Genomic DNA, 10,934 nt, shown 5'->3' on the forward strand with positions numbered 1-10,934 from the left:
CTGTGACCGCTTTCTCTTTTATGGACTCCGCAAACACGGATGGCTGAATATAGTTAGAGCTGTCATTCACTCATTGGGTTGAATACCCACCTACAAGGGACAAATCTTGGCACTTATAAAACCTGTTACAAGAGATACTAGCTCCTTTTATTAATTCTAAAACATTTCACTTGACAGTGGAACAAAGTGAAGGGTTTTTTTTTGTTTCTGATGTAGTTACAGTACCATTTTTGCCATTTACCAGTTTAATTTTTCAACTATAATATCATATATATATATATATATATGTATATCTCCAGGATGAAAACATCTATGAAAAGTTTTCATGAAACTTCAAATGTGACAATTTTTATATACATAAAACTTAGTACTAATGTAGCTTCTTATATTTGCATGGAAGGAACCCAGCTCAAACTGGAATAAAGAAAAAAGTGACTTTATCAACTGACATAATTAAGTAATCCAAATATAAGTATGATTTCAGACTTGGCTGGATCCAGGGGCTCACTCCGTGTATTTTGAATAGGTTTTTCTTCATTATTCTACTCTCTCTTTTTGCTTCTATGTTATTTTCATCATAAGAAGGATTATCTTTATGTATTGTCTACCTCTCTGCCCCCCAGCAGCTGAAGACTGATCTTTATGTTCAACAGAAAATGTTATCTTCTCTTAAAATTAAAAAAAAAAAGAAAGGTTGTCAGGTAGTATTGACTCAGATGGGTTTGGTCCAGGCCATCTCACTATCTCTGAATCAAGCTTTAAGGCTGAGATGTGAGACTCTGGTTAACCAAACTCAGTTACATACTCAACTTCTGGCCCTAAAAACAGAGTCAGCTTCACTATACCCAGACAGACTAAAGATGATGTCTCCAGAACCTGAGAGATCTTACTAAAAGGAAGAGGGTTGACAGCTGAGCAGGTAGAAACATCAATATTCTATATAATATTAACCATATACTTCCCTCTAAGGACTTCCCTACTGCTCAAGTCCCAGTGTCCTCAACATTCTGCTGCCATCACATCATGATCTGGTAGATGTCAGTGTGTCAGTGTCATATGCAACTTTACTTCCACATCCCATTTCATTTCAGGTAGCATCTATAGTTTGAGATTGACATTTAAAAACAATGCGTTGCACAGGATCCATTTCAGCCATGGAGTTCTGTCCATTTTATGTCATCTAATTATATCCACTATAAGCAAACATAGTCTTTACACTTGTATTTCTTCAATGTCTTATGGACAAGAACCCATAGGTAGTAGCAGAAATGGCATAGTAGCAGCAGAAATGGTAGTAGCAGAAAAGTCACAGAAAATGTGGAAGACAGGATTTGACTCTATAATTTAACTCAGACAACTTCCTTCACTTAGCTCATTACAAACCCCTCACTAGAGTCACCACGGTACTAGAAATGCCAGCACAAATTTGTCTTGATATACCCAATGCTGGTGAGTTGCATGTCTCATATTGCTGCCTTAGCTTAATTTATATCTTTAATGATTTGACTTTTAAACAAATCACATGTGTCTCCCATTCCCAGAAAAAGCAGCTTCCACTCTTGTTCCATAGGTTGACATGCAAACATATTCATGTCTCTTGCTTGTGTGAATAGAAAGCTATGGACTGGGAAGTTAAGTATATAACAGTCTCCATCAGAAATAGCCAACACCTACCATGGCAATGCAGCAATTTAATCAGAAAGACCAAAATGCCACTTTCTGTTTCTCATGTCTTTCATCCTGCTCTCCTCCATTTCAGTCTACCCAAACCGGGCATTCCTTACCTACTTGCACATCAATTTTCTGCTGGGCACTCACAAGCCCAAGACATGCATCCTACTATTCCATGGAATTAAAGAATCTCTCCATTGGATGGGACCTTTAAGGATCACCTGTTTCTGTACTTAAGTTACCAATATAATATTCCCAACAAATAATTCATCTCTAAATCTCTGCTTTGTAGAAGGAGAGGTATTTGGAGTGGTTCAAATCATGGATGTTGTGGGGCTAACAACTAGGGTTCCAATCCTAGCTTTCTAACAGGCATCAGTAATCTTGGTAACTTACTTCCCCCTCTAAGATCCAATTTTATCATATGGAAGTAATGATGGAAATAATTGCACCTACTCCCTGGTGTTCTAGCAGGAAATTTATGAGGTAATGCCTATATAATGAGTGTAACACAAGGTCAGGTATGAGCTCAATAAATGATAATATCTACAATAAATAACATTTATAAACCCATATTTATCTATATGTCTATATTGATAACTCTATATTCAATGTAGTTTCATTTAAATACATAGTTAATACATGCTCAAAAAGAAAATCTGGATAATATGGAATTAAAGAACAAAAAAAAAATAATATTGCACAGAATCTCTCTGATGAGAGCCAAAGTTTGTTAAATTTGTTGCTTTTCCCTCCAAGCTTTTTTCCTCTGAATATTTTTCTTTTACATAGTTGATATCATACTATGTATATACTTTGGAACATATTTTTAATATTGTAACATAAGTCATTCTCCATGTTATTAAAATGCTATACAGACATCATTTTTAATGGTTGATTAACTTTCCGTCATTCAGTCTTTACCCAATTTACTTAACCATGCCCCTGTTTTTGAAGACTGAGGACAAATATTTTTTAAGCTGTATTTACATTTTGACAGAGGGCTTGTTGGAAAGGAAATAGGGTAATATATGTCCAACATGACCAGAAGAAAAAGGATGTGGGAAAGGATGCCAAGAATAGTTTTTGTTCTTCTAATTCTTCATTATTCTGACATTAATATTAATACTAATACCACTAACAACATTTATTGAGTGCCCACTATGTGCCAGAAATGCTGCATTATTTAATTCAGTCATCTCAAAAGACTTGTGAGGTAGCTGTTAATATCCGGTTTTTTAGAGAGGAAATGAAGCATAAGAGATGTAAGCATCTTTCAAAATTCAAGTCACTAGTGGTTGAGTCAGGATTTTAATCTAAATCTGACTGCCTACAATGCCCTTTTTCTTTCACAAGACCAGGTGGCCAGCCCAATCTTGGTCTATCTGAGATTTTCACCTTGGTGTCAAGTAGGATCCCTTGACAACTATAGCAGAGCTAAGATTCTTTGTTAGATTCTAAGAGAACACAATGCAGTTGCTATCAGAAAAAGGAAACCTTTCTTCAAGAAGGAAATACTGCTCTAGGAGTTGAACACAAAGTAAGCCTAGATATTCTGTTTGATTCCTTAACATCCTAAATTTGATGCAACCTGATCAATTCAATTATGGCAATTGTATTTCATTTGCCAACTATTAATTTAGGGATAGGCAGGGAAATTTCTGCTAGGAAGGAATGGAGGGAAAGGTCAAATTTATGTAAATGTTTCTTCAGGCTGAAGAAAGAGAACAAATGAATAATGATCCTTCTTGCTTTTAACTGTTTTGTCTGGGTATGACACCTGGAGCTGCCACAGTCTCCTTGTTAGTCCACTGAGGATGAAGGTAGCATGAAGGATATTAATGTGGAGACATGACACAAACTTGAGTCACTAAAGATCTGCCATATTGACCTCTTCCTGGACTTGCCATTGTGGAGGATAATGAGTGTCCTTATTGTTCAATCCTATTTTAGGTCAGGTCATCTGTTACTTGCTACTGAAAGCATTCTATCTGACTTCAAGAAGGTCTACAGGGACCTAAGACCCTCAACTCAATCGATCTATCAGTATGTTACCCTTATTAAGTATATAATGTTTTGACCACGCTTCCACACCTATCATCTAAAAAGACTCATAACTCACCTCTGATAGTTTTAGGACAAATATCATTCCATTTAAATAATGGGAAATCAGAAACAAAAAAATTGAGTAACTTGACAAAAAGTAGTTTAAATAAGTGTCTGATTCAGAACTTGAACAAAGATACAATAGCACCAGGACCCATAATCTTCATGGCATACAATAACTCATCTTTGGCTGCTTCTTTATGGCAGGCTCAACAGTTTCTTGGTCATCATTCCACTTGATCTTTGACACAATCCTCCCACTTGAAAAAAGATTTTTATGTGTTCACTTTTGAGTATACTGTAGTCCAAGAGGGAATGCAAGTTCTTTTCAAGGTCATGCATCAAGGTAAGAGACGTAGGCAAGATTCACCCTTGTGGATAAAAGAGATCTGCTACATAGCAAAATAATATTGTTCACAATGCAGCCTTCCTATTTCAGTCTCTCTCATGTAAAGTTAGGGCCATGCGGCTTGTTCTGGGCAATGGGCTGTGAGCAGAACTGGCAAGTGTTATTCTTAGTACAAGGTAAATAGGAAAGGATGTGAGTCTTTTATGCTTCCTTATCTCTTTCCCTCATTTGCACAGCTGGACGTAAAGAGCACCAAGATTTTGAGGTCACTAGAGGGAAGCAGCCAAGATCCAGCCTGGATCTTTGAGTTGATGTGGATTAGAGTTACAAACGTCAAATCCTCATAGGACTTTAACACGAGTATGAAATTACATTTGATGGGTTAAGTCACTGAAACTTTGAAAGTGTGCCTTACTGCAGCACACACATCCTGTTCTATTTCAGCTGCTATAAAATTGTCAACGGCTAACTGGCTTACCCACTACCTAAAAAGAGGGTCGGTTTAACTTTTAAGTACCTAGTAGACCATTTCTGCATATAATACCTTTCTGGTTCTGCTTTAAAGTCCTCAGATACAAAATGCTGGTGCTTTTTAAAGCTCCTTCATTCCTTTGGTTTATGTAGGTGAATAGTTGCTTTATTTATTATACAGTTGGTCGTGGTTATGGAGAATTTTTCTTCACTATGCTTGAGATTTATAGAGCTGGGCTGTCCTTTTATTAGGTAATATATTCAGTTTGGCATTCTTAGGTGCCTAGAGAATTTGGCATAGATATACTTTTATCATAAAAAATCCTCATAATGATATTATTAGCATACACTGTTGTTTATCAAGCCTCAGTGCAAAAAAAAAAATCACACGTAGTTTTGAGAAGCTAAGTATTTTGGTCTTTGAGTAGAACAAAGGATGGCATAAATATTTCTGAGTCTTGGTGAACGTACTGATCAAGAAATGCACGAGCTACTAAAATTACAAACACGGCATTGCTGCCGGCATCCTTTAAGGTTTCCCCACTGTACAATGGATTTAACACACCTGAAGTTCCTCCATTGTACCTCCAGGGCACAGCTACAATTTATATGAATTTTGAAACCATCAAATCCCTGCCAACTATTCCTGGGAAGAGAAAAGCTCAGTCTCTCACCCCTAACATTGGTAAGCCTGAAGAAACATTGACAATACCTAACTGACACTGCTTGAATGACCGACAAGAAAAAGAGAGGCCGAGAAATAGGAAATGGTTTTCAAAAGGTCACAAAGCAGTTCAGGCCCAGCCAAAGGTGTTTCTGTGTTTATTGTATGTCTTCTTCCAGACCTCAGAATAAGGATCTCCTGGGCCACACCATGTGTCCTTCAACATGAGTCCTGTGGCCATAGTCACCTTGCTCTGCATCTACGACTTAATAAAACTATAGACCACTAGGCTGGGTGTCATCTCAAGGAATTAACTACTACTACCATCTGTTGAATATCCACTAAGTGCCAGAATCTAAGCTACAGTCCTTTAATTCTCACAAAAATCCCACGAGGTAGGAATCATCATCTTAAGGAGGTTCAGAAAAGTTAAGGGATTTATCACTATACCTAATAAGTGACAAGTCAGGTCCATCCCATTTAGTGCTTCTATGTAACAGTGTTCTCAGGAACAAAGCAAAGAATCCTTATCTTCATTTTACACAAAGGTAGATGTGGCAAAGGAATATTCAACAAATTATTTAAAATATCACATTAAATCAGTGATGGAGCTGGAACCAACTATAACCAAAGTCCCAAGGATCAGAGATTGTTTTTCTCCTACCTAAACCTTCGTTTTCTGTATTCAAGTTAATGTCATATGAAGTTAAGAATGGAATGAATATAGACTGAAAAACTTTTTTTTTCTCTTTTCAAATCTTTGTTTTCCCTAGAAAGCTAAGTGTCTATGTAGCATGTGCATTTTGTGCCTTAAAATGTATCTGAAAGTGTAGTTTCAGTTTTTGGAAGGAAAGAGAATAGGTAATTTGACACATAACAGCACTCAGCTGTTGTCATGTTGTCATCGTGGAAAGAGGACTATAGCCAAGAGCCAGGCAAGATCCAGACACAAGGACAGATTTAGGAAGATGCTCTGCATCCTCATGCCTCATGACAAACCTCATGAGCAGGCAAGATCCAGACACAAGGACAGATTTAGGAAGATGCTCTGCATCCTCATGCCTCATGACAAACCTCATGAGCATCTATGAGCATCTCCAGTTCACACAAAAACTTTCCATTTGAAAATTTATTTCAGAGCTTCATTTCTTCAGGAATGAGGGTGGCTGCCAAAGGCATGGAATTTAGACAATTAAGGGCCTTAGAAATCAGTGAGCCTGCTACCTCATTTTGCAGATGAGAAAGCTGTGGTCCAGAGAGGGGTCGTGGCTCGTCAAAGGCCATGCAGCTAGATTTGTCCCAAAGTCTAAACCAAAAGGAAGGTTATTATGAATCTCACATCATAGCCAGTCAAATGCCTGGAAACCTGGATATATAATCTGTAAACAAAGTCATGATGACCTGGAGGTAAAGAAAGCTGAGAAGCAGAAAAAAGGAAGTGTTTGTGATGGTGACTCTAAGCCAAAGGCAAAGGAGGGAAAAGAAATTGCTCTATGTGCAGTTAGCGTTTATTATTCCCTCCACCATAGAAAAGCATAATCCTGGAGCTAAGGGCAGTGAGGGGGGAAAATGATTACATTGACCCTGTCTTAAAGGGACTCATATTCTATTATGTGAGAGTAGACCTTAGTCACAAAGATTGGAAGAGATGCATTTTGAAAGAGCAGTGCAGATAAATTTGTTTTGACAGTCAGAGAAGGAACAGATTTCAGAGGTGATCAATCATCTTCAGCTTACTTAACTTGAAGGAAATTTGCTCTTAATTTGGAGAATCTCACATTGTTAGAGCTCATACAATGCCTCCAGCTTAAGAATCCTTATGAAAATGTATAGAAAGGCTGGTTAAAATTAAAAAGAAGTAAAGGTGTTATGCCTTCTCTCCTCCACCTCCCTCCAGCCACATCTACTCAGACTGCCCTCGCATGCTCTCTTTCCTTTTAAGCCTGCCTTGTGTGTTCACCATGACTTAATTTCTCATTTATTGATGTTTACTGTCTGCTGACCACTGAGGATACCACTAGATGTACATTCCATCAACTACCAGCCTACATGATAAACACATCATACAATTAACTTTTTTTTTAGGTGGGAAATACAGTGCAGAGACATTAAGATTCTTTGCCAAAAAAGTCACACAGCTAGAAAGCACTGGAGCCTGGATTCTAATCCTGAAACCAAAGCTCTAACCGTAATGGAAAAAATTTAACTGGGCTATAATAAAATTAAAAATGTATATTCATAAAAGACATCATTAAATCTATGTATAGATCTATCCAAACAATAAATATAGATATATCTAAAATAATCATCTATCATCTCTACATCTGTTTACCTGGATGAGGTAGAGAAAGAGAGAGAGAAAGAATTTGTGTCTTAATTTATATTTTTTCCTCCCCATACTGGATACTGGTGATATAAGGACACTATTCTCACAAAGTTCTGCCATATTAGGCAAGTCAATTACCCTTCCTTGGGCTTCAGGAAAAGCAAAAGCTGATTAAACTGAAGAGGCATGTAATGAATGAAATGAAGTATGCAGATGTCAGCTTCAGAACTTTCTGGTTGCAAATTCCAGGTTCAGTATATCACTAGTTTGTAGACTAGCTATATCATCTTTCTGTAACTTAGTTTTATCATCTGTAAAATACTTACCTGATTGTGCAGACATTAAAGGAGATTATGTATTTTAAATGCTCAATACAGTGCCTAGCACCAGACAGTCAAAATAGACAATGGTGAGGTTTTCGATGCTTTGCAAACATGAAAATTTCCAGTTATAGAGAATAAGAATATTATTAGGGCTTCCCTGGTGGCGCAGTGGTTGAGAGTCCGCCTGCCGATGCAGGGGATACGGGTTCGTGCCCCGGTCCGGGAAGATCCCACATGCCGTGGAGCGGCTGTGCCCGTGAGCCATGGCCGCTGAGCAAAAAAAAAAAAAAAAAAAAAAAAAGAATATTATTAGCTTCCACTTGGCTGTGAATTTTAAGAAAGAAGAGAGCGTCTAAGAGTTTTACAGAAGTAAAAGCCTCAACTACTACCAGTGAAAGAAGAAAACGGGATTTAAAATGTATCAGGAATAATATCCAGTTGCATATGTGCTGGCTGTGCAAATAAACACACATAGGTGAATGAGAAAAAGAAACATAAAAAGCAACTGGTTTAAATTTTGTCTTTGATTCTGACAAGCTTGGAAACCTGAAACTAACTTCTTCTTAGAGTGGCTCTCCCTTTCAATGTTGCTTCTTCAGAGAAGGCTTCCTGAACTCCTTAAATAGATTGCAGGCAGACCTCAGAGCTATTGTGGGTACAGTTCCAGACCACTGCAATTAAAGCAGATATCACAGTAAAGCAAGTCACAAGAATTTTTTTGGTTTCCCATTGAACATAAAAGTTATATTTACACTGTACACTATATTGTATATTATAAGTATGCAATAGTATTATGTCTAAAAAAGGCAATGTACATATCTTAATTAAAAATACTTCATTGCTAAAAAATGCTAACCATCATTTTGAGCTTTTGCTAGTGGAGGTTTAGAATATACCAAGAATCACCAAAATGTGATACAGAGACACAAAGTTTGCAAATGCTGTTGAAAAAATGGTGCTGGTAGACTTGCTTGACGCAGGGTTGCCACAAACCTTCAATTTGTAAAAAATGCAGTATCTGAGAAGTACAATAAAGCGAGGTATGCCTGCAGTCCTCTTGTTATATGGATTTCTAAAACCCCATACTTCTCCTTCATATCATTGGTTTTTTAAGACTCCATGCTTCTCTCTCAGATCATCTGTCATCTTGGTTATCATGTGATCATTTCTATTGGCCTCATTACTTCCTGTCTCCACAGCTAAAAGATAAATCCTATGGAAGCAGGAACACATCACTCTTGTTTCCCACCTGCCCTCACTTTGCCTGTGGCAGGACCTGGCACAAGTAACAGATAAAATAATAGGAGAATAAACATGAGTGTGCAAGTGAAGGAAGTGAAAGGGGAGAGGAGACAGAAATGTGGTAGAAAGAAGTGATGCTGGGATTTGATGCACATCTTCTATAACCAAGTTCAGAGCTTTTCCCTTTATTGCACCAGACTCCTTCCTTCCCTCCTCTTTCCTTCCATCTTTTTCACTTTGTTTAGAATATAATTTTAAAGTATAATTATAAATAATTATAAAATATAATTTAAAAATATAATTCAGATCATTATGTGGTTGGATGTTGGACTTGCTTTTCAGAAGGTCTAGGGGAAGCTTTTCTTATCTGTGGACTTGACACTTTCACCAACACTATTAAACATGGGCAGTGGAGACGCTGACCTTGGGCACTGCAATCATCAGCTCACTTTTAGTGGAGCCCAAATTAGGCACAACTGGGGAATGAAGGTGATCAGTTTGCCAACAGCTGATGTCGGCCAGCTTGATGAGATTAGCACATCTACAACACTGCATCATGTGTGGGTACAGGTGCCTTTAACCAACAGCACTCTTTGCATCTAAATCTGCTTCAGTCATGCGTCATCTTGACCCTCTCCTAGGTTCATGTGCCAGTCTTTTAATTTTTGGTTTCTGGACCAAGCACTCTTTACAGACTATTGAAAATAAAATTACCTTCATCAGTGAGTCTTGCTCAAGGGACATCCTTTTATACCAGCATTTTCTCTGGGTCTTGTTATTGACATGGACCAGTCTGGATGGTAGACACCATCCTGGTTCAGCCATTATCGCTGTTATCAGGGGCCCAGATTCTTCTGGAGGCTTATATTATTACCTGGGACATGGTTGGAAGGAACCTCAGAGACAAAAGTCATCATCCTTCCTCTCTACTTTTTTTTTTTTAAGAAAAACACATGACTTTATTATTCCCAGCACAAAGGGCAGGTCTTTGCAAAATGAGGAGGCAAGTTCTGATGGCAGGGAGGAGGCCCCTACTTGCCGGCAATGAGCAGGCTCCACAGGACCACAGTGGCTGAGTCCCCGTGCAGGAACATTTTTGAGATGTAGTGGTCCTTGTTGACTGGCTTGGACTTCTTCTTGCCCTTGCCGCTCTTGGGTCCACATCTTCACGTTCTCCAGCACCATGTTGCAGTGCTTGTCGAAGGCTTTCACACGGCCCAGGAGCTTTTTGTTGTTGTGGCAGTTGATGAGCACTTGGGTGTTGTTCTTGACCGACTGGGTGAGCACGGAGAGTGGCCCTGTGTTAAACTCCTCCTCCTCCCACTTCTGCAGCTCCTGTGGTGTCACATCTCACTCTGGGGCTTGTCAAGGAGGCTCATGGTGGTGGTGGTGGTGGCCACGCTCGCAAGTCACTACCGTCTCCTCTGCGTTGCTTTGGCCTTCCACAGAGAGCCCTCCCCACTTTTTAATAAACGATTGAACTAAGGCCCAGAGAGCAGAAATAATTTGACTAAGGCTTCACATTATGATACATTGTGACAGTTAGATTTAGATCCAGGTATCCTTGACCTGAGTGCTAAGTACAACTCTGGGGAGATACCAACATTTTTTCTTTCTTTTTTCCTTCCGTCCTTTCTCTCTCTCTCTGTTGCTTTTATTTTTGTTTTGTTTCGTTTTAATACATTGTAGGTACTGGGACAAACCCAAGTAGCAAGGCAGTTTCCATGAAATATCCAGGCCCTCATTATGCATTCCACTGAGTCTCCTCCTACCTCTCACTCT

At 38.5% G+C, this 10,934-nt stretch overlaps 1 pseudogene; it reads right to left on the reverse strand.

Annotated features, from left to right (window-relative positions):
• Positions 1-10,110: 10,110 nt before the first annotated feature.
• Positions 10,111-10,531, reverse strand: LOC137214574 (small nuclear ribonucleoprotein Sm D2 pseudogene; annotated as a pseudogene).
• Between the last annotated feature and the right edge of the window lie 403 nt (positions 10,532-10,934).

Source organism: Pseudorca crassidens, chromosome 20 (genome assembly GCF_039906515.1).
Source record: "Pseudorca crassidens isolate mPseCra1 chromosome 20, mPseCra1.hap1, whole genome shotgun sequence".
Classification (NCBI taxonomy): Eukaryota; Metazoa; Chordata; class Mammalia; order Artiodactyla; family Delphinidae; genus Pseudorca; species Pseudorca crassidens.